Raw genomic sequence first — 25914 nt, forward strand, 5'->3', positions numbered from 1 at the left:
TCTGTCATTTTGTGAAATCACTCCCCAAATTAATATAGTTGCCTCATCTCATTGAGGGGGAAAATATCATTTTCCAAATGATGAAGCATATGGGCTACTAAACTTACTCAGCAAGAACTGATTTCACCTCTCTTTTTTGAGACAGATGTATGCAATGGACCACAACGAAATAAAACACAAACAAATGCCTAAAAAATTAAAACAGTATATATCTCATATTATCTATATGTCTGTATAGTAATATCTCATACACACATTGAGTATCTTTGTTATCTTTGTATATGTTCTTTATAACTAAACAGATCAATACACATTGCATATGCCATACATACACACGTGATATAAGTAACAAAGGATTTTGCAGCACTGGTGAAATAGCTGGACCCCATATGATTGTGCATTTCCAGTGCTTGGGTTCTTTTTTTCATTCTTTTTTCAAGTGTAGAATTTTGGTATGGATCTCAGTATGTCTCCACTGAAACACATTTTCAACCATAAGCCCTTTTTAACCAAGAGTTTTGTTTGTGAATATATATCCAAGCATTTTGACAGCTACTAATGAAAAAGTGCCATAAAGAGGTAGGTCGGATTATATAATTAATTATTATTATATACATATATGCCTCTGCCTATTGGAAAAACCTAGTACTAAGGTCATGAGGTCAAGCCCTCAATGCTTACAACATTGCAAGCGGTGTTGTCTTTGCTGACCTATAGCTACATTTTTTCAAACCAAGCAAAGGCACTAGTCCATAGGGAGGGTTATGTGCATGCTAAGTTTCAAGTGTCTTATTTCAGCTGTTTTGCTGGAATCCTGTCTAAAAGAGAGTGTTGGGTGGTGGTTTTTAAAAATGAAAATGTGTATTTACTTCTCCATCAAACTTAAAATCAGGTCAAGAAATTACTCTAATGCTCCAGAAAAATTTTGCTTTTGAGTAGAAACCAAGCATGGAAAATTTCAGTAGAAAAGGGGAATGATTCAGAAAGCTATAAGCATGTGAAAACAGGAATTACAACTGAAACAGTTTTGCAGTATTAACAATAGTGGGTGCTATCACAGTGACTGGCTCTATAGTACTGCATTTACACGGAACTCAGGAAATGATCTGACAACTTGCTGCATTAAACACTAGTTATTAGGTGAACCATATTTCCTCTAATTTAATTATGCTGCTTACTGAGTATGGTGGGTGATATTTTAATCCACTTCCTCCCAATGAACTGATAGCAGGTATTATGATCTGAATTCTAGTGGTTTACATCATACAGCATAAACTGATGTGAAAATCTAAAGCAAATCCCAACAGTGATATCTCATAATACAATGACTACAGCTGAAAGTGAGTTTGAAGAGTCTTAATTTTCAGATTATATGGCCCCTGTCAACTCAAGTAAGGAGTGCCCAATGTGCATAACTCACAAACGGAATGTTCTCAGCATTCTATAATAGGTTAGAAAGAAAAGAGAAGATTTGAGGTTGTCAAGAAACATGGTTTAAACACTAGTTTTGCTTCCAGGCTGATCTTATAGTAAAATGGACAAAAGCAAAGAAGCTGGCAATCACACATGTGTATTACACTTCCTTGTACATCAGAGAGCAGGGAGGTAGTGCAATCTTTTGGATAGGGCATTGCACTGGGCGTTTGGTGACCTGGGTTCTATTCCTTACCCTGCCACTGAGCTGCTGGATGACCTGAGGCAAGTCTCTCTTCCTCTCCCACCCTACAATACAATACAAATTACCATCGGGGGATGCACTCCAAAGACTGGCAGGTGATATTGCCCCTGCCATCTTCCCAATTTAGAGATTTTTGCCCGAGGGAACTTCAGTTTGAGGAAATATGTTATATGCCCACTGAATGCCCTGGTCATTCCCAACCAGGACATCCTTTGTTTTTGTTTATTTTGTAACCCTCCCCCTGTAAAAGGAAGATTGCAGCTGCAGCTTTCCTAGCTCAGAGGCCGTGTTGGGGTTTATGTTTTCAGAATTCACCATAAACCAGGTATGAATCTGGCGCAAGGAATTCTAAAATGCATGATTTTAGCATCCATTCTGCTGTTTATTTGAGTCGTCCCCCCAGTTAGGACACTGAGGTTGTTACTGTGGTCATTCCCACAGAACTCATATCACGTTAGCTGAAAGAACAGATATGCTGCTTCTAAAATTTGCATTTCCCATTTCCACCTGTGAAAATAATACCATCAGCTCACCAATTACTCATGGAGATCTGGGTTTGAACTCCAGACCCAAATCTTTTTACAAGGAGTAAGTTTAACAAATCAGCAGAGCACTCTGCAAAAAATGTAACTAAACTAGAGTTGGAGAAAACATCTGTCTCTGACATGTGCCATTGTAATGCTTTATGTCAGTTTGCATCAGTCAAGCTTGCAGTTTAAAACTCTGTTTCAGGGTTTTTTTTACATGCATCAAAAGGTTTGTCATTTCTCTGCGATTTAGGTAAAGGTAGGAAGGGTAATATAATTCTGTGGGCTGGCAAGCATTGAAGCAAACTTCGGCTTTTAGCTTTATGTTCCCAGTTGCCTGAATTTCCAGTGGGTAGTGTGTCATATGTCTAGAGAAAATGAATGCTAATGAAATAGAAAGTGGTGAAAACCTGCTATAATGGTAGAAAGTTACTCAGCTAATAGAACAGGTGCCGATGGAGGAAAATGATCCAGTTTTCCCAGAGCTTTCAAAAATCTTTTAATATTTATAGGAGCAAAAGAGTAGAGTATGGGCAGGGGTGGGGGGAGAGAAAGTTCACTGTGGGTGGCTTCTGTAAGCACTATTGTAGAGACTAATGCAAGTGTATTCCTACTGCCATGTAGTCTACAGGGAATAACAGTGGGCTATTCCCTTGCTCAGTAACTAGACTGCTTCTGAGAGGTTCTTTCCTATTTGGGGGGAAGGGGAGACAGGAGCTGTGAGTGTGCACTGAGTATCTTCACAGAGATCCTCCTTCCACTTAGGCTGCAAAGCAGCAGCATAGTCATGACTTCCTCCCAGAACGGTCATAGAATCATAGAATATCAGGGTTGGAAGGGACCTCAGGAGGTCATCTAGTCCAACCCCCTGCTCAAAGCAGGACCGATCCCCAATTAAATCATCCCAGCCAGGGCTTTGTCAAGCCTGACCTTAAAAACTTCTAAGGAAGGAGATTCCACCACCTCCCTAAGTAACTCATTCCAGTGTTTCACCACCCTCCTCGTGAAAAAGTTTTTCCTAATATCCAACCTAAATCTCCCCCACTGCAACTTGAGACCATTACTCCTTGTTCTGCCATCTGCTACCACTGAGAACAGTCTAGAGCTATCCTCTTTGGAACCCCCTTTCAGGTAGTTGAAAGCAGCTATCAAATGCCCCCTCATTCTTCTCTTCTGCAGACTAAACATCCCCAGTTCCCTCAGCCTCTCCTCATAACTCATGTGTTCCAGTCCCCTAATCATTTTTGTTGCCCTCCGCTGGACTCTTTCCAATTTTTCCACATCCTTTTTGTAGTGTGGGGCCCAAAACTGGACACAGTACTCCAGATGAGGCCTCACCAATGTCGAATAGAGGAGAACAATCACGTCCCTCGTTCTGCTGGCAATGCCCCTACTTATACATCCCAAAATGCCATTGGCCTTCTTGGCAACAAGGGCACACTGTTGACTCATATCCAGCTTCTTGTCCATGATGTCATGATGCATTGTTACCCTGTGACACTTCATCCGTGCTGCAATGCTAGCATCTTCTGAACCCAACTTTCCATGCTTAAACCAGCCCCAGTTCTTTTCCAGTATCTTTGCCCTGCCCTCATTTTCATTCTGAATAGCTGTTGGAATCAGATGCAAAAACTACCCTGCAGATGCTGCTCCTGATCTGCTGTAATGGTAAGTGAGCATTAGAACGGTCATACTGGCTCAGACCAATGGTCCACCTAGCCCAGTGTCCTGTCTCCCGACAGTGGCCAATTCCAGGTGCTACAGAGGGAATGAACAGAACAGGCACTCATCAAGTGACCCATCCCCTGTCATCCACTCCCAGCTTCTAGCAAACGGTGCCCCTAGCCTCTCAGAGCATGGTGTTGCACCACTGCCCATCCTGGCCAAAAGCCGCCAAGTGCTCCTGTCATTTAAGATACTTATTTGTGAATAACCGAAGCTTGTTGTCAAGACAAAGCAATGCCTCATTTTAATGCCCAGCTGACTTCCTCTTTGGTGAATACATGGGACTAGATAAGCGAGAACAATTGGGAATTTTGCTATAGATTTCATTGCCAGTGAACAAATTCCTTGTTTTCCCAGGGCAGTGTGTTACATAAAAGGCCAAGGGTTGTGATGGTCTGTGCACAGGCAGCAGCATACCATATTTATCAATCACCAGGAAGGGCAAGTTCTAACAGAAAGTGACCCTTTAAAGACTTGTATCTTAATTTGCCTTAAACTGATCGCCTGGTATTTCCCCTACAGCACTAACTAAAACGATGGACTAGAATGGAGATGCACTTTCTGTTGATAATTGACTTGCGTCAGCTGCCTTAAATGTTAGTGTGTGTCTTCACACTCAAAAACCAATTCACACAAACACTAGATTGTTCACTGATAGCAAAGATGCATTTCATGAACGTAGAAAGCAAAGACAGAGCTTTGGGTTTGAATCCAGGTCCAAAATGTATTACGTTTTGGGTGTATCAGAGTGCAGGGGTGTATTACCAGTCCTAATGGAAAAGCACTGATGACATTCTAGTTAGCTTTGATTTAAAACTTAATTTAGGTCTTGAAAAGGGTTAGTGCATCTTTACAGCCATATTGTAATTCTCAAAGAGTCCTGCCATGAAGTTAGCCAAGTCCACATTTCAACACCACAGGGTCACTTTCAGATCAAAGAGGTACTCAAACAATGACTAAAATTCAAAGAGGAAAGGTTTATACCAGAAATCCAACAAAATGGATGCTGACAATTCACACTACTATTCAAGCACCTTCAAAAGAAAATGTACTGAAAATAATGCTTTCAGATATACACAGTCACTTACGGATGTTTAATGAACACTGAAACCCTAGTTTAGAAGTAGGGTAAATATTTAAGACCAAGTATTAGAGCAGAGAGAATAAGTGGTAGCAAATAATTTACCTGATGCATTTTAGACTTTTTTTTTTCTGCTAATGCAATGTCTGCAAACAGATTGCCATTTCCTCATATTTGTTTATTTTGAATGAGTCCTAATTTTAGCATGTAATTTTTACTATGGGTTGACTGTGAAGAGTTTTCTGTGCCTATTCGATACCCAGTGTCTGAAATTTGAGCTGTGTAGGTTAACTTGTGAATGGTTACAGGATATTGCTGCCGATGCATTATTGGATGAGCATGTCTGGTGTGAAGGATTGAGTGTGCCACCTTACCACTCCAAGGAAGGTGATAGCTAAAATGCTAGCTGAAAGTGAACATAAGGGGTGCCAGCATGGCTAAAGCAAATTCAGTAAAATCTGAGCAAATCCTCATAGAGAATGTTTTATGGAGGTTTCTCAGATCTACCAAGTATAAACACTTAGGGCTTGTCTACACTACCAGCCTGATCGACAGGCAGCGATCGATCCAGCAGGGGTTGACTTATCGTGTCTAGTACAGACACGATAAATCAATCGCCGATTGCTCTAGTGTCGACTCCGGTACTCCACCTCAATGAGAAGCGCAAGGGGAATCGACAGGAGACGCTCTCCCATTGACATACCACAGTGAAGACATTGCGGTAAGTAGATCTACGTATGTTGACTTCAGCTACGTTATTCACATAGCTGAAGTTGAGTAACTTAGACTGAACACCCCCTCCCCCCCAGAGTGTAGACCAGCCCTTACTAATTGTGTCTATTAATTAGATAAAACAAAAGGATTATGGTGTAGTTGGAGTCAATGCAACCCCCTCCAAAACAAACAGATATAATTCACAGGAATGTTATTGCACATAAATTACAGTATCCTCCTCAAACTGTTGTTCATGAACCCATATCCCTCACCTCCAGTAGCTGAAGCAGAACTGGAGGGAAGCCATCACAGCTTCAAGAGCCAAAGTGAAGCTGCTGTCATCTTTTCAGTTTGTAGAGGAAGGAGTTAATAACACTTAGCACTTATACAGCACTTTTAAGTATTAAGAGCTTGATCCAAAATGATTCAAGTCAATTGGAGTCTTTCAATTGATTTCAGTAGGCACTAGATAGATCTGAGTGAATAAAGGATGTTTATTGTTACTGGCAATTCTGAAAAATCAAAAATGTTTTGGGTTGAACCAAAAAATGAAGTTTTTCAATGGATCCAAAAGTAAAAAAAAAAAATACTCATTTTGATCTCAAGCAGTTTTTAAAATGTTTTTAAATTTAAAATAACTTTGAAGGAAATTGCAAAATGAAAAATCCTTTCAAATTGAAAAAAACCCCAACATTTCCTTTAGATAATGCCAAAATGAAATGTTTCCACTAACATGAACAATTCAGCAAAACCAACACAGATTCATGAAACGTTTTGGTGTTGCTGAATCTTGGTTTTCACCAAAACCTGGTTTTGGTCAAAAAATTTCACGCATCTGTAGCCCTGTCTATTCAACCCTCTCATCCTTCATCTCAAAAGTATGTTGACAATGCCATGTAAACCTAGGCTCAGACTCAGGCTTGAGTCCAACCCCCCTTTCAATCTATATACAAATCTGTCCGAATTGGCCAAGCAAGCACCAAGGACTTGGGCCCTGGGACCCGGGCCCTGGGACCCAGGTCCTAGGACCCAGCAGAGGGGATGTGTCCAAGCCTGAGTCCCTGTGGGACTCAGGTCCAAGCTCCATCATTTTGCAGCTTGGGCTCAGGAACCCAGACTCATGTCCTGAGAGTCCACCAAGGCTATCCCACAATTCCATGGACCAGTGTTCCATGTCCTTTTTATCTAAGACTAGCCAAATGACTCTCAGAAAATGGAAGCAAATCCCTGGATTGAGTACAGCTGCTCAGCATTTAACCCTTCCATTTTATTCTGATCACTGAGCTGCAAACAGCTAATACATCTCCTGCATGACCTATAGTCACCGACAAGAAGTCCTTTCCAAGTGCGCTGCTACCTGGTCACGGGACCACGGTCCAATTCTGGCAAATCTCTGGTGCGAGGCGAGCAAGATGTTCGATTTCAGTAAGAATACCAGAAATGACCATATGTACCCAGAAATAACGAACAAGCTGGCATCGTTGGGGATTAAACAGACCAGTGACCAGTGCAAGAGCTCAAGAAGATTAAGAAGCTCAGGAGTTACTACTGGAAAGTTTGGAATGACAGCTGCACCTCTGGGAACTCCCCGTCATCCTGCCTCTTTTGCAAGTACTTTGACTAGGTGCTGGGTAACTGCACCAAGCACTGAGACCACAGCATTTCACTATAGCCTGATCAGCTGGGAAGGAGACCTTCTAACCTCCTGAATCTAATAGAGAGGGGAGTCAGCAATCGCTGGATCAGGCTAGCCAAGTGAATCTGGTGCTCATGCCAGTGCCCAAAGATGTTTTGCTGCCAGACCAGCTGCAGCATATGCCAGGTGCATACTCGGAGGAGGGAAACTGAGACAAACAGAGGCTACATGACTTGCCCAAAGTCACACAGCTAATTAGTGGCAGTGATGGGATCAGAGCACAGGAAATGTTCACCTCAGTCTTATTCTCAGCCCACTTGCTCATGCTCCCTGTCATGAGATGAGAAGAGAAAAGGACAGATGAGTGGGCGGGAAGGGGAATACAACAGGGACAGGATTGAAAGGAGTAGGAGAAATTTTTACAGGTATTTGTATCCCTGTATTATAATAAATAAAAATAGGCAAATAGGATTAAGCAGATGTTTCTAGTGATGTGGTCACCAAATATTAGATATTAAAAACTGGTCCAGGAATGAATATATTCAAGTTCTTGAAGTAGGGCTAGAGGATTTCTAAATCCATGCTCTATATTTGGGAAAGCTAGAAAGATTTTTGTGGTAGCTTCTTTCTGATAAAAATGGTTGTGCTTTTGAACGCTAGAAATTATGCCATTGGAGTTGAATTTAGTTCTCAGAATGGAAGTGAAAAGGTGAAAGGTGCCAAATTCCGTAAGGATCAGATTCTCAGCTTGTGTGTACTTACATAGCTCCATTAACTTAAATACAAATACATAAGCCGAGCATCTGGCCCTAAATTCTAAGACTGCAGAAATAAAATAATTTGTTCCGTAGCTAACATAACCACACACTCACACAGAGATATAAGAACTATCTATCTAAAACACCCAGAACAGCTGTCATTTTAGGTATTCTACAACAGAAAGCGCCTAACTGAACCCCTCATGGGTCTCTGGCTTGCAGTATCATTGTGCCTGATGCAGAATTAGTTGGTACTGGAGCAAACTTCAGCTTTTAATGACTAAATGACATGCAAGTGGATGCTACACTTGAAAGCCAGTAGAAAAGCCCTGGGCTATTTCAGAATTCAGATTAAAATTATTCAGTTATCTGTACTTGTTAGATATTTATAAATATCGGCACTCCACGGGGTGCTCATGCAATTTCTGATGGTTTACCAGACTGAAGCCACCTCTTCAACTGTAGGTTAGAGTTGTAACTCCTTGATATCTATGAAAAGGCAAGGGACTCAGTTATGAAGGTTATTTATCAATTGTACAGTTAACAGGAGGGCACCATGGAATGTGTTTAGCTGTATTTTGTCTCACAAATTTTGCATTCAAAGAAAATAAACATGAATGTAGCTGTATACGAGTGTACTCATTGCCAAATGCTCTAGAAAAAAATTAGCTAAACTTAAGTAAAAAAATGTTTTGATTATCATAAAGTGTTCTTTTTAATTAGGATTTTGCAAACTAAGGCTCCTAATGAATTGTAGAATGGAACTATCAAATAATTTGAATTGCTTAATTTTTTTCCTTTTTGAGAACAAATGTAACTTTTGCAGAATAAATGTAGTTGTTAATTGGAGACTTTCGAATGAACTACTTCATAGATTGCGTTTTCATGGGCCTATAAAAATGACTCTCTATGAAACTGCTTTTCTCCTAAATAATCTCAAAAATTCCAAGTGTTCTCTGGAAAAATGGTGCAAATTTTTCAAAGAAACCTGTCTGTGTTTAAAGCTATGGCTGCCTAAAAGCAGGACTTTCCCAGAAAAACCAAAGCAGAAAAAGTGAAAGCATATATGCAATGCACTGGCTTATGTGTTTATACAACACTGTCCTCCACTGAGTGGAATACGTCAGACCTATTTACATATATAAGCCTGTTAGCGTTGAGTTAGTGGAGCTGCTTTGGTTAACTAGGTAGAGGCCTGTGGTTTTGAAATCCTTGACACCTATGCAAATTTAGTGTAAAATATTACCAAATCAGAATTCTCCCCTCCTTACACTGGTACAGCATTGGAACAAAAAGTTGAAGTCTCAAAGATTGTCATGAATCAATAAAAGAAAAAGAAAAAAGTCAGACTGACTCAGTCGAAACATTTCCTTTTGATAATTTCAAAATCTGTCAATTAATTTTGACTTTTTTTATTTAACTTTTTCCTAGAGGGTAAATTAACTACAGTTTCATAACAAAAACTTGTTTTGAATCAGAAAATGAATTTTTTTCATTTTGAAAAATGTCAAAAAATTCAACAATTCTTAATAAAAGCAAACAAGTTAAGGATTTGGAATAGGTCTACAAGATTTTAATAACATGAATGCTCTCCCATAAGAACAGTTGAGGAGATAATGTCTGGATAGCAAAAGAGTATTTTCATGCAGATTTAAAAGAGAGGAATTGGAGACCCAACGCTCGTCTCCTTTGTTAATTTTTTTTAATGTCTGCTGGTATTTCTTCAAGAAAGTTGTTGTATTTGAGTGGTGAGGAATATGTGTAATCACTTACTGCCATCGGCAACAGCGTTCTTATTTATTTAGTCAGGAACAGGAAAACTACAGATGATCTGCCCGCTAGCTAGGATGAAGCCGAACTGAACCCCCCCAGTGAATCTTTTCTTCTCTGGGCAACAATTTGTGTGTACTAACATGTGAGAACATAAAACTACAGCGCCCCTTCACCCCATACATATGTACTGAAAGTAAAACTCCTTTGCCAGTTGTGTTCACTGGGTTGATACGGACCACTGGTTTGACAGTAGAAGCATATGGCAGAAGCATTCTGTGGCATCTCAGACAAATTTACCTCTAATTGTCTTATCCTTCTCTTCACCAGAAGAAATAAATTTCAAAAGTAACTGAGGACCATACTGCAAAATCTCAACATGCACAGGATGTAGTCCCAAGCCCAGGTGCTCTTCAAACTCAGGAGAAAAAGCCTTAGCCATTATATTAGGCTTCAAACTACAAATGAGCCAATCAACCAACCAACCCACAACATCAATTCAGTCTGTTTCAAGTGTAGAGGCCAAAAGAGCTGCTGCTGAGAGCAGAAGTTTTGCCACTGAAATTTAAAGGGCCAGATGCCCATCTGGTTTAAACTGATTTCAATGGTGCTGCACTGATTTATACCAGCTGAAGATCTGGTCCAATGAGCGTATTGTCACTGGGTTAATCTGGAGCAGGATCTGATCCTGTACGTTCAAGGTGTACACATCTGTGACTTACAAGAAAGAAAAGGGTAAGAAAGCTTATTCAATCATTATTTTGTGTGTATTTTCAGGGCAAATCTTATTAAGATTTGTCTTCTCTCGCTTTGTCTTTCGTCTGCTTTTATACATGGGCTAATGCCTGGGTGCATTTCAAAAACATAAATACCGGACACCAGATAACACACATTCAGCAGTGCAACGCAGGCTGCATAACTCTTTTGGTATTCCCTGTGCACGGGATAGGGTTTTTTTCATTTCACACATCATCCATAACTTGCTGCACTGATTCTAAAAAATCTCTCCCCCACTCACATGAATACAAATAATTTAAATTCATGGTTTTGGAATTTTATCATTGTGGAAGTTGGGACTGTAAAGTGATTATATTGGTAGTTGTGATATTTCTTACAGATTAATCAAGTGGTGGGGCTGCCCGACAAAATATTGTAATACTACTTGTGTTGCCCAGGTCCTCTGGGCTGTGATTTCATTTCACTAAGAGGTCAGTTATCAAGATGTCTGTCATCAGCTTCCACATTTCTTTTTCTGTGAGGCCTCCTCACCAAAGTCCAATGTAATAGGTTATTTAAGAACACAGGAACTGCTATACAAAAGCTAGTGACGTAACTTGTCTCTGACAGTGGCCCGTACTAGATAATTTGGAGGAAGTTACATTAAATACTGAAGTGGACAATTATGGAATTAAAATTGCCCAGAGGGGAAGTTTGTTCTAAACCTCCCTCAGTGGTTGGCGTATGCATTAAAATGTATATCCCTGTGACAAAGTTCCTGCTCTACCTTGGTGGGTCTTGCACTTATTGGTGGATTTGCTCGCCTTGGAGCTTCACGGCAGCCCTCAGCTTGGCTGTTTTTCTGAATTCACAATCCAGGTCGACTCCTCCTGTGTCTGACCAGGAGTTGGGAGGATTTGGGGGGAACCTGGGACCGCCCTCTACTCCGGGTTCCAGCCCACGGCCCTGTGGAATGCAGCTGTCTAGAGTGCCTGCTGGAACAGCTGTGCGACAGCTACAACTCCCTGGGCTACTTCCCCATGGCCTCCACCCAACACCTTCTTTATCCTCACCATAGGACTTTCCTCCTGGTGTCTGATAATGCTTGTACACCTCAGTCCTCCAACAGTCCACGTTCTCACTCTCGGCTCCTAGTGCCTCTTGCTCCCAGCTCCTCACATGCACACCACAAACTGAAATGAGCTCCTTTTTAAAACCCAGGTGCCCTGATTAGCCTGCCTTAATTGATTCTAGCAGCTTCTTGATTGGCTGCAGGTGTTCTAATCAGCCTGTCTTAATTGTCTTCAGAATGTTCCTGATTGTTCTGGAACCTTCTGTGTTACCTTACCCAGGGAAAAGGGACCTACTTAGCCTGGGGCTAATATATCTGCCTTCTATTACTCTCCTACAGCCACCTGGTCTGACCCTGTCACATATTCCACCACCCACTCTGCTCAACACTACGGGGTTGGGCAATTTGGGATATCAGTCAGTGTACTCGTGACAAGCCATCTGCATTGCCATGGTGGCTTCCGGCCTGGTGTTGTATGGTGAATTGGAAAGGTTGTAGGGACAGGAACCATCTGGTCACCCTTGCGTTCTTCTCTTTATTTCGCTGCATCCACTGGAGGGGTGCATGGTCAGTCACAAGGGTAAACCGTCATCCCAGAAGGTAATAACATAGTGTTTCCATGGCCCATTTCACAGCTAGGCACTCTCTTTCAACCACGGCATACTTCTGCTCTCTCGGGAGGAGTTTCCTGCTGAGGTAGAGGATTGGGTGTTCTTCATCTCCGACCACCTGCCTTGATCTCCTCCCTTTTTGCTGCTGGGACCTGATAGGGCCTTAAAGTTACCTTTGCCCCAGGGTCTGTGATAATGTGGTGATATGCTTCGGTGGTCCAGGCTGGTTTGGTTGAAAACATGTCCTGGTATCGGTTGATCATCTCAGCTACCTCCTTCTTCTGGTTTGGTGTCAGATCAGTGGATATCCTGATCTGCTCCTGCATATTATTTCCCTGGATCGGGGTCTCTTGGGCCACTACACACACCTCTCGTCGGTGCCAAGGCTTTAAGAGGTTAATGTGATGAATTTGTTCTTGTTTCCAGCATCCTGGCTGCCGCACCTTGTAGGTTACCTCCCCCACGGGTTCAACCACCTCATAGGGCCCCTGCCATTGGGTCAAAAGCTTGCTTTCTGCCGTGGGTACAAACACCATCACCCGATCCCCTGCTTGGAACTGTCGGACTTTTGCCTGGCGATTGTAATGGGTTCACTGGGCCTCCTGCGCCTTTTACAAATGTCCCCGTACAATAGGGGTGACCCGGGCTATCTGTTCTCGCATCTGCAACACATGATCAATTATATTTCTCCCCTCATTGGGTTCCTCTTCCCAGATTTCTTTTGCAATATCTAGTATGCCACAAGTGTAGTGTCCATATAGTAATTCAAAGGGGGAAAACGCAGTTGAGGCCTGAGGTACCTCCCGGATTGTAAACATAAGGTAGGGTAGTAGGGTGTCCCAATCCTTCCTGTCTCGACTTACCACTTTCCTTGTCATTGCCTTGAGGGTTCAGTTAAACCTTTCTACCAGCCCATCGGTCTGCGGATGATAGACTAAAGTTCTCAGGGTATGTATATGGAGCAGCGTACAGAGGTCCTTCATTAGCTTCGACATAAACGGGGTACCTTGGTCTGTTAATATATCCTTTGGTAGCCCCACTCGGGCAAAGATCCCCACCAACTCTTTAGCTATCGTTTTAAAGGCCGCGTTCCGTAGGGGGACGCCTTCTGGGTAGCGAGTAGCATAATCCAGAACGACAAGTATATACTGGTGGCCCCGGGCTGTCTTCTCCAGGGGTCCCACTAGATCCATGGCTATTCTCTCGAAGGGGACCTCTATGATGGGAAGGGGTACTAAAGGTGCCCTCAAGTGGGGACGGGGACTGTGCAGCTGACACTCCGGGCAGGACACACAGTACCTCTGCACTTTTTCATATACTCTGGGCCAGAAGAATCGTCGCAGGACCCGTGCCAGGGTCTTCTCTACCCCCAGATGCCCCCCAGAAAGATGACTATGGGCCAGACTTAATATAGCATTCTGGTGTTTTTGAGGTACTAGGATCTGCTGTACCTTCTGCCCCTGTACTGGTGCAACCCGGTATAAGAGATTCTTCTTCATTATGAAGTAGGGTCCTGGTCCCTGGGTTTTCCCTTCCACGGGGACCCCATCTATTTCGGTCACCTCCTTCCTAATGTTGTCGTACCTTGGGTCTTCAGCCTGGTCCCGTCCAAAATTTCCTCTCCCGGGGCTAATCTGCCCGAGATCTAGGGTGCCAGTCTCTGTTGCCTCTACTGGTTCAGAGGCGTTAAGGTGTGGGTCAGACTCAGGTGCTTCTCCCTCTTGGGTGGCCTCCTTTTCAGCTGCTCGGGTCTGTCTACCTACAAGAGTGATCCTCTGACTTTGGGCCAGCATTCGGGTTCCCAAGGCCTTAGCTGCCCTTCTTTCCCTTTTCGTCTTTCTACGCTGTCTGGGAGTGGAGAACAAATCTGGGGATATTTCAGAGAAGGTTGGGGGTTGACAGTCTACTGTGGATGCCTCACTACTTTCAGGGCTTCCCCCTTTCTCCAATTCCCCTAACGGGAGTAAGTCTCCAAACCCTGGGAAGTCCCTGAGCACTAGGTATGGGAGTTTAGGGATTACACCTGCTGCTACCACAGTAGTGTTCCCCTGAATCTCGACTTTTACTGGGATGGTGGGGTAATAACCAACTGTCCCATGGACGCATGTTATCCCCGTACGCTTAGCCCACAACAGCTGACTACGCTTCACAAGCTTCCCCAAGACAAGCGTGATAGCACTCCCCGAATCAACCAGTGCTGTGGTCTCTACCCCATTTAGTTTCACTGGTCTAGTGTACATATGTGGGGTTAGTGAGACCCCCACAAGGTGGATTAGGGAGCATGGGTCTGCCCAATTCCCAGGTTACACTGCATAGGCTCCTCGGCATTGGGACACTGTGCATCTGTGTGTCCCCACACCCCGCAGGCGTAACATCTGTATGGAGCCCTAGGCATTCCCTGGTCTCTTGGTTTGGGTAGTCTAACATCACGATCCTCTTCCCCCTCGGTGCTCCAACACTTTGTGGCTTCTGGGGGGCCTTCAGCCCCTCTCTTTTTCCACCTGGGCTCTCCTGGTGGCCCAGTCACCTGAGCTCTAGGGCTTGGTGCTGCTAGTTTAACCCAGGGTGCTTCTTCCTTAGAAGACTGGTCTGGTCAGGGTCAGCTCCCTCGCCGTCCTTCGCCTTGCTACCAGCACGACAACCTCGTCGTAGGTGGAGGGTTCGTTCTGGCTTACCCAGGCGCGAAGGTCTGGCGATAGTCCTCTCATGTACCAGTTGATGATCAGAACCTCTAGTATCTCCTCCGGACTCTGGGACTCAGTTCGTAACAACTTTCGTGCGAGATGGATGAGGTCATATAATTGGGACCGCCAGGTTTTGTTTTCCTGGTACCTCCACTCATGATATTGCTGGGCCCGCACTGCGGTCATTACCCCAGATCTAGCCAGGATCTCTGCTTTCAGCTGGGGGTAGTCTGCCGCAGCCTCTTCAGGCAAATCATAGTAGGCCTTCTGGGCCTCCCCACACAGGAATGGAGCGAGGATGCCAGACCACTGTTCTCCGGGCCAAGCCTCCCGCAGGGCTGTCCTCTCAAAGGCCAGGAGGTATGCCTCTACATCATCCTCCCACGTCATTTTCTGCAGCCAATTGCTGGCCCGCATGATCTGCGTCCCATCATGGCTGTGGTTCAGCTCTGTAAGGGCCTTTACCTGGTTTACCAGTTCCCGCAACATAGCCCGGTCTTGAGCAGCCTGATCCATCAGCAGGCGATTAGTCTCTTGCTGCAGCCGCACTGCCTCCTGTTGGGCAGCTGCCTGGACACGAGCAGCCTCCTGCTGGGCAGCTGTGGCTTGTATCAGTGCCCGCACTACCTCCTCCATTGTGGTGAAAAAATAAAAATAGACCCTCTTCCCCTCCCCTTTTTTTTTTTCCCTTCCAAACACCCTCCTTCTTCCGCCGCGCTGTGGACACCAGATCTCACTTCTGTCACCAGTTGTGACAAAGTTCCTGCTCTACCTTGGTGGGTCTTGCGCTTATTGGCAGATTTGCTCGCCTTGGAGCTTCACGGCAGCCCTCAGCTTGGCCGTTTTTCCGAATTCACAGTCCAGGTCGACTCCTCCTGTGTCTGACCAGGAGTTGGGAGGATTTGGGGGGAACCCAGGCCAGCCCTCTACTCCGGGTTCCAGCCCAGGGCTCACAGTAATTGTACGTGTAAACTAGGTGTGAATTTTTGCACATGTAATTGCATTAACCTATTTTTGAAAATCAGGCCCTCAAATATGAACGTTTGTTCCATTTATTCCAGTGGATGGCATATAATTATTCAATATAAAACCATCCAAACAGAAAGAGACCAAGAAGTTAGGAGAGAGAGAAAAAGGGGTGACTTTTATTTCCATCCTGAGTTGTTGTCTTCATGATTGCCAGGAAACGCGCTCAAGCTTCCAGAAATCTTGCTAAAGTCATTCTCCCCATATGTTAAGTCCTCAAAAGATGCTACCATGGTTTCCCCATACACTTAAATCAATCTTACAAATCATTGTGGGAGCTTTTAGGACTACTGTCCTAAACTTGTCATTCAAGCCACAAAATCTCTATTGCAAAAAAAAAATACATATATATATAGAGAGAGAGAGAGAGAGAGACAGACATTGTTCAGGAAAACTAACTACATTATATCTAGCTGAAAACCTATAGAAGGTCTGAGCCTCGTAGTTACTCCTCCAGCATGAGGCTTTGGTGCCTTTTTGGAGGCTGGCTTATAATCAAAGAGGTGGGGAATCCCATGCTATCTTTGCCCCTGGTGGTGTGGTCTGCCTGGGATGGTTTTGTAATGAACTACATTGCAACTTCCAGCAGCCAACCACTGCTGCCTGCCCCCTCAGGGAATTTTATCTAAATATAAAAGCCTCTTAAGAAAAATGACCACTTCTTTAGAAGAGCAGCCAGTCTCTCTCAGAATCAAATTAAGTCTGAGCACATAAATGAGGGGGAGCTTAACCTGCGGCGCTTCAGAGAACTCAAGACTTTAGGTAGAGGTATGCCAGCAATAAGTAAAGAGATAAGGAGACAATGGGGCTGATGCAAAGTCCATTGAAGTCAATGGGTGTCTTTAATATTTATTGGAATGGGCTTTGTATCAGTCCCTAATAGATAAAGTTGTATCATTAATATAAAGTCAGAAACAGTTGTAAACTGAGATCAGCTTTGGGTCCAATTCTCTGTGGACATAAACTTCATTGACTTTTTCAATTGTGCGAGCAGAAAATTTGGCCCTCGGTCTCCATATATAGATATTGCAATAATGTGGACCACCAGATAGTTATACACATAGATGAACACAATATGTTGGGGAAAAGTCAGCATGGCTTTTGTAAAGGGAAACTGTGCCTCACCAATCTATAAATATCCTCTGAAGGCATCAACAAGCATATGAACAAGAATGATCCCGTTGATATAGCATATTTGGACTTTCAGAAGGCCTTTGACACTTCTCTCACCAAAGGCGCTTAAGCAAACTAAGCATTCCTGAGATAAAAGGGAAGGTCCTCTCATGGATCAGTAACTGGTTAAAAGAGGCAACAAAGGTTAGGAATAAATGGTCAGTTTTCAGAATGGAGAGAGGTAAATAGTAGTGTCCTCCAGGGTCTGTACTGGGCCCAGTCCTATTCAATATATTCATAAATGATTTGGGAAAAGGGGTAAACAGTGAGGTGGCAAAATTTGCAGATGATACAAAATCACTCAAGATAGTTAATTCCAAAGCTGACTGCGAACAGTTACAAAGGACCTCATGAAACTGGGTGACTGGGCTACAAAATGGCAGATGAATTTCAGTATTGATAAGTGAAAAGTAACACACATTGGGAAACAATAATCCCAACTATACATACAAAATGGAGTCTAAATTAGCTACCACCACTCAAGAAAGACCTGGAGTCCTCGCATATAGTTTCCTGAAACCATTCACTTAATGTGCAATGACAGTCAAAAATGGTAACAGACTGTTGGCATCACTAGGAAAGGGATAGATATTAAGACAGGAAATATACTGCCACTATACAAATCTATGGTATGCCCACATCATGAATACCGTGTGCAGGTGTGGTCACCTGATTTCAAAAGAGAGATACTGGAACTGGAAAAAGTACAGAGAAGGGCAACAAGAATGATTAGAGCAGCTTCTATATGAGGAGAGATTAAAAAAACTGTTCATCTTAACAAAGAGACGACAAAAGGGGGGATATGGGCGAGGCCTATAAAATCAGCAATGGTTGGAGAAAGCGAATAGGGAAGTGTTATTTACTCTTTCACAGAACACAAGAACTAGGGAATCAGCCAATGAAATTAATAAGTAGCAAGTTTAAAACAAACAAAAAGGAAATACTTCTTTACACACTGTACAGTCAACCTCTTGCAATGGGATTTTGTTAAAGCCAAAAAGTATAACTGGGTTCAAAAAAGAATTAGATAAGTTCATAGAGGACAGGTCCATCAGATGGTCAGGAACACAACCCCATGCTACGGATGTCCCTAAACGTCCAATTGCCAGAACCTGGGACTGTATAACAGGGGATGGATCACTCCAAATTGCCCTGTTCTGTTCATTCCCTCTGAGGCATTTGACACTGGCCACTCAGAGAACAGGATACTGGGCTAGATGAATCATTGGTATGACCCAATATAACCTTTCTTATATTCTTATGATGGATTCCTCAGATTGCTCTACTAGGAGTCGGATTTTCACAGAGGCATGTGTGCATAGCTTGCATATGAAATTTCCATGGTGGCACCAGCAGTGCAGCTGACCAGCTGGCTGATCCACTTTGTGTTCAACAGATCTCATTTAAGTGCTCTACTAATAGAATTGTGCACACAACCAGTATCATTCCACACACAGATTATTACACACATACATTTTTGCATGAGCAATTGCAAAAATCCATTCCCAGCTAACCAGGGAGTGGTGAGGGTTTCAATAGCAAGAGATATTTAAAAGTATTCTTACTTTTACTGGTGGATGCAAACACAGTTTTTTCATTTGTGTATAACTGCTTAGCAAAACAACAGGGACAAAAAATGCAAAATTGTTTACTTGTCATTCTTATTGTTTACTTGTCATTCTTAGTGATCAGATGAGGAGTCAGGACTAGTGGTCACAGTAGGAGGTCAGAACTGGAGTCAAAGTCCAAATGCCAGAGACAAGGGCTGCAACAGAGTCAAAGCCAGGAAACATAGCCGAGGGTCAGAACCAGGTCACCTGGAGTCAGGGAAGGCAGGAGCAGGGCTGGTTCTGAGTCAGGAGCAAGGCTGGGGCAGGAATGGAACAAGACCAGGGAGCAGAGCAGGGTCTAGGGTGGAGCAGGTCTAGGAGTAAGATGAGCACAGAAAGGCAGAGAATCCACAGGCATGTGCATTGAGTAGCCAATGCTCTGCTGTTGCTGCTGGGCTTATAAATTAGGCTGCTGATTGTGCAGCCAATCAGGCAGTTCCAGGGCAGTGTAGCTGCGACGATGTTAGTTGCCCAGCAGCGAAATCAGCACGCCAGCAGCTGGTCTTAGCTGGCCTACGACTTTCCATATCTTTGGCCAGTAGTGTGATATTCTCTGCACACCTCCTTTAAAATGAGTCTTGAAATTATACAGGGAGGGGACTACTTCATTGGTAAGGTACAAATAAGCAAAGGTCCAACAATACCTTGGTCCAACAATGTGCCTTAACAAAAGGAAGAGTGACAAAAACCCTTCTCAGAGATAGAATTAAGGGTGTGCTGGGATGGTACAGGCAAGTTACATCCCCAAGGTAAAAAAAAAAAAAGAAAAACAAAAAGGAAGAGGTGGTCAAAGAGTTTCTCTTGGAGTCACTCTGCTGGGTCTAAAACATACATTTATTATGTAGATTTGTAAATGCTGCAAACACCTAATGGAAGAAGGTAGGGGACCACAAAAAACAGTGGCATACAAAATAGCATGGAATCAAGATAAATAAATCCCTAGAACACAAGTTATAAATACTGTATTATAAATATAAGAGTTAAGAAAAAACAAAAGGATTAAAAACACCTCGAGAGCAGGGTAGAAAGGATATTTGCCAGACTTTGAAAAGCAATGTGTCTGGCTGTTTTCAATTGACCCTGGGGTTTGTAATTGAGGTTCTACTGTACACAGTTTATGGTGCCAGCTAACTGGCTATATTCCTCTGTGACCCTGACAGGAAACCTGCCTAACTATAGCATAGCTGCGTTGTGCTCTCTTTCTCAGAAACTGCCAGTTTGCCTTAAAGTATTAGACAGCATTATATTGATTACTGCTTGATATTTGCAGGTCTGCAAAATGTCCAAGGAGACAAAGAAAGTTTAGAGACTTTTAATTTGTTGTACCAAAAGCTCTTCTGATGGTCCCAGAAGGTTACACATTTATGAAGAAGGGCAGCAACAATAAAAGCTTATTGTTTGCACTCAGCCAAACTTCATAGATTTTTTTAAGTATGACAAAAGAGAAAATGAGTTACACAGATTTTCAATAACTTGAACACCAATCTGTGCTGTCCAAAGGGAATTACCCCAGTGTTCTTTCTGTGTCTATTGTGGCACAGCTTTAAGGGTTTATCCTTGTAAACGACATCAGTAGTTACAGTTAACAGGTCCAAAATGAAGCTTTGGGGGTTGGGATCCCTCTTGTCCTGATGCACTGGATGCTCCAGGGAGAAGGCTAAAGATAGCAAGTAAAACTTTGTCAGGCAACCAGCAGACTTACCACTGGAGATGGGAGCAAGCAGTGTGCAGAGACCTCCTCTTTGCTTCAATGACAAATCAAAGGTACCAGGAGGATTCTCTCTCATCAGAGGGCAATGACATGAAGTGAGATTAAGGAAGCAAACCATTTTGCTTTTATGTTTTCAGTTAGAGAACAAGGTCAAAGGCTTAAAGTCTTAAACTTTTAATTAAGAAACAGTGAAATCGCTCCTGGATGATGCTGGTCCTATCCAGTACAAGAAGTGCTATTTGACATTTCCTTTGATTTTGTTTTCCTCTTTCAATGAATGAAAGAATTGTTTTTCGGTCCAAACTTACCCGTGCATGTGAGATGATTCCAAAGCACTTTTTCGAATAGCAGAGAAGCATCCAATCAAGAAGACAGCAGTGTGACTGCAGCAGCATTTGATGCTGCTACAGAAAGGTGTGTCACAAATATCAGGGGTTAGTGTAAAGCAGGTATAAATATTTTTTCTCAGAGTGAAACCTAAAACATACCATTGCAGTGGAGAAGCAATGTATCTCTCCAGGGCCCCATTCTGCCACTCTTCCTAACATCAAGTACTATCTGGCTCTGCAATCAGCCTCATTGACATCTAAAATGAATGGCATTGCTTTCAGAATAAGGTGCTCCTCAAATACCAGAAGTGAAATCCTGGCCCCATTGAAATCAATGGCAAAACTCCCACTGACTGCAATGGGCCAGGATTTCACCCTTGATCCCCTGCTGTCAATGGAGCTAGGCTAATTTACACCAACTGAGATCTGGTTCTGTGTATGGATGACACAATTGGGCCTTCCATTAGGAAACTGCATATAACACATTTGGCCACATTAGAAGTCCAGGAGTTAGTTAGAAATATTCTGGCTTTCAATGGTCGTTTTGCACTGCTGTAACAAAAATCAGCTTCTTTTTTCTTAATAAACTGAAATTTAGCAGACAATTAATCCGTAATGTGGACTAAAGCCTTTGGGTACACAGGAAACAGCTTAAAAATGGCCAGTCTGGTTCTTCCAGGGAAGCTGATACTTCTAGTGGGCAGTAAAGATTTTGCAACAAAGAGGACTATTCACATTTCAGTGCAGATACATAGGGACTGCACTAGCATGCTGGAGGATAACGACTTGAATATCTTATATGCACATGTAACCCTCATTTATTTAATTTTATACTGCATTTTCAAACTGTAAAGCACCCTAAACGTGTCAAATGTTGTTGTCAATTACTCAAGTGATAAATACTCCTCGAAATTCCATATTCCACCTGTGTCCTTGATACCAGTGACATGTGTGCGTAGCATAAACATGAGCCCCAATTCAGTAGAGCACTTAAAGAAATATTTTACTTGAAGTTCATTGGACTTAAGAACATAGGAATGGCCATACTGGTCAGCCTGGTCCAGTATTCTGTCTTTTGATCGGGGCCAGTGCCAGATGCTTCAGAGGGAATGAACAGAACAGGGCAGTCAGCTTCTGGCACTGACTTAAGCATGTGGTTATTTGCTTTGCTGAATCAGGGACTAAATGAATTCTTACTGAGGCCTCCGAGTGCTACATTAATGTTAATCACAACAACAAAGATAGAGGATAACGCAATTTTGTAAACATACTGTATCATGGGTCCATTGGACTATATAAGGGCCTGTTTGGCAAACAGAAATGAACAAATTTTTAGCTCTTAAACATTAATGGGAATATTTGTTTTCTTTTAAATGAATGCAAATGAGGACACAGCCAAGCACTCAATACATGGGAATGCATAGGTATGTCTGTCGGTTATATGTATAATGCACCCATCACCTTCATACCTAGATGTCAACATACACAATTTAAGCAGCATTGTTCTTGAATGCTCCATTCCATTGGGACAATGGAACCCAGCTACGGACGGAGCCTGCTTTCAGATCGAGATTTTCAAAAGTGCTCAATTAGGGTTGCATTTTTCAAAGAGCTCAGTTCCCATTTAGGCAACTCATTGAACTGACTAGATGCTGAGCTCTTGAAAATTTGACCCAAACCTTAAGATTCTCAAAGGAGGGCAGGTAAATGGACAATGTGTGGCTAAATCCCCTATGCTGCATGGAGCGTCTCAACTGAAGGCATGGAATATGATCTCAGTTAAGAAATAAACACACACAAAGGGCCTGATCCTCATCTCACTTACAGTGGTGTAAATCAGGAGTAACTCCACAGACTTCAATGGAATTACACAAGCATAAACTGGTGTAAAGCAGAAGAGAATCAGGCCCACTCTTTCGTAATTTCAGCAATAGACTTGTATTGCTTTAAACAGCTAGACTAATAAGTACTTTAAAAAAAGAAGTACTAATTGCTAATGCTTAGATTTAATCTTCAACATCTATTGTACTTCACCAAATCCTTAATAATCACCCCAGTAGACTCCTTAACATTGTTGTATAATGGGAAACAAGGACAGGGTATTACTTTTTCATGTACAATGATGTTTCATCAGGAGGCCAAATTTCTTCCGTGGAGCTAAAGCACATAGAGCCTGACACTTTTAATTTCTTTAGTAATTGTGTCATGGGGGGAGGGAAGGGGAAGATATGTCACTATGTCTCTTTGCTGAATTCTGTGAGGTTCAGTCTTATTCCCATGGTCATTGCCTTCTGCCTCTCCTTTAAAATAATGAAGATTTGGATTGAAATAAATTTGAAGATATCAAATAAAGACCCCTTGAGTTTCAGGGAAAGAAAATAAAGCAGCTTTTATTAAACTTGTTATGAGACCTTTCATGACCAGTATTCTCACTGTTCTCTTTGCTCAAAGCCTTTAGAGAATGGTCCCACTTTAGCCTAAACTCAGCTCTTTCTCAGCTCTCTAAGCCTCTGTAAAATTGAAGGACATTCACTCCTACACTCTTCTTTAATAACTCAGTATGATTTAAACTTTCAATCTGCATTCCTGATTTCTGTAATAATTGAAAGGAATGCATTAGCAGCAGGAAAAAAACCCTGCTTTTGCTTCATAAACTTTACCTTCATTGCTTCAGATTTTCAGTAGTTCTCAATATGTAAGTTTAATGGCGTGACCCTAACAAGAAACGATCAGCAAATGAAACGAACCAGTGTGTAGCTGCTCCACACGGCTACAAGTGTCAGCTGTGGCCTGCCTGCCATTAATTTTATTGTAACTCATTTCTTCAGGTTGAGTACAGCACGATTTAATGTTCCCATTCCCCCATTCCTGTTCTGCATGACAAATTGTTTTAATAAACATAAACCGGGTAATAATAAAGTAATAATAAGCCTAGCACTCACCTTATATCACTGCAGTTAAATTCTCCCATAAGCCAACACTGGTTACAATGACAATTACAATCGAGCCAATCCGCAGCCAGGCAAGCACAATGGACAGATTTAATATAGTTTGTAAATATGATTAGTGTGCTGTCATGTTATTGCAGCCTGGTATTTACATTTCTCTCTGGGGTTATTCACTACACCAAATCAACATTAAATAGTACTCCCTTCTTTTCTCCTTAAATCAAATATACCTTTCTCTGTGTTTCACTCAGAAGTTAATGAAGAAAATGGCATGGATTGTTAATATTCAGGGGATCAATCAATGCTTTACATATTTTTTAAACAGATGTACGTCTGTGTAAGCCTGGAAGATCTCTCTTGAAATTCACAGTCCACCCTCCACCCATACACCCTTTAACATCAACACTCCTCTGCCTACTCTCTTATGAAAAATGTTCAAATAATGAATGGCTGTTGTTTACAGAAGTAATTTCATGCTACATTTCCATTATTGCCTGGATTTGTTTAGCTTCTCAAGCTTCCCCATTTCCCTGCAATGAACTTTTAAGGAAATATAACCAGCTTTCACTGTTTATGCCATTATGTTTATAATAGAAGCCGCTCTCATTTGTGACATATTGCAACACTTCATAACTGTGTGCAAATAAGCATCCTTAAACTTGTTAAGGTCAATTAATCATTATACAAAGGCTTTTTTAGCTAGGACTTCCGCCGGCATAAATCCAGCCATGTAGCAGGGTAATGAAAGGGCTCTAGCATGGGCTAGGGTCTGATATGGCACAATTGTGCACTTCAGATGTTAATAAAACTGCCTTGAGATGACACAGTTCTATTTTTCTGAAGCTATTTGGTCTCTGTTTATAGGTAGCAGAGGCGGAATACCTGCTTCCCAGCTGTGGAGAGGGCTCTGGTGTACAAAAAAGTAGTAATTATATTAGTGACAAATTCACACCAACCCTAATAATTTAAAATCTGCCTCTTTGAGAATGAAAGCAAGGGATCATGGCAGAGGCCAGCCTTTAAAGTTGGAAGTCTCAGCATTTCATCAGACAGGAAGAAACCCATTATACACAGTGCAATAAATAGTTTTTTAAACACTTAATATCATGACAGAGGACATCCTCAAAGTAGGGCACATGCTGCAGGTGGAGTTGAATTGCAATTGTTCAGATGCATGGTATCATTTTGTAGCTCAATGCTACTGGTATATCATGTTGTTGCAGTCATTGGTATGGAATGAATGAAACTTGGAAGCATCACGTGGGATGATGATAACTGTATTAGCCCCCTAAAAATTGTCAAGCACATAAAGATGACATTAAGGACTCTGACTAATTAGTAACAACCCCTTCCAAACAAAGCCATGGCATATACATAGATTCATTCTCATTTTGCATGCAGCTGAGTAGAAATATTCGTGTTATTTATATTTATGTTTCTATTTTCAACTAAGAGGTTCTTATTTCCTGCACTTTGGATTGGTCTAGTCCCATGTCTGAATTTTAAGATATGCCTTAATCAAACTAAATGGGTTTTCCAGGTGCCCCAGGCTTGGCAATGTCATGCTGCCTGGGTGCAAATAAAATAAGCTGACTGTGTCTCATTGGTTTTTGCCTTATGGCTTTAAAAAAAACCCCACACATGGTAACACTCCAGGAAACCTTTAACATCTAATGAAAAATAATAAATTGGTATAATATATATCTTATAGATATGCATACATAAAATGTGTGCACTCATATTATGTGTACATATACATGCATACACACAATTTCACTGGCACCTATTTTTGCCTGCAAATTAGAGGTGCAAAAAGAGGCACCACATTTTGTAAATCTGGCCAATAATGTAGACTGCCTGTGAGTATACTACATAATGTATACTACCAGTGAGTGTAACCGGACGCAGACTCACTGGCGGCACCCTCTACTGGTCATCTCTGGGAATTAGCATCCAGGCTCCGGAGCGCCTCCTTCAGGCTGGTGTCTCACCTTGTTGCTGGCTCCTGTGTCCCTCCCAGGTGCTGGCTGCCGGTGCCCCTTTCACTGGGTGCTGCCTCCTGGCAGTACCCCACAGTTCTGGGTCTCCCCCTCCCAGGGGAACCCCCCACCCACTATCCCTACCTCGCCTCAGTCATAGGCTCC

Source organism: Chelonia mydas, chromosome 6, assembly GCF_015237465.2.
Source record: "Chelonia mydas isolate rCheMyd1 chromosome 6, rCheMyd1.pri.v2, whole genome shotgun sequence".
NCBI classification, from domain to species: domain Eukaryota; kingdom Metazoa; phylum Chordata; order Testudines; family Cheloniidae; genus Chelonia; species Chelonia mydas.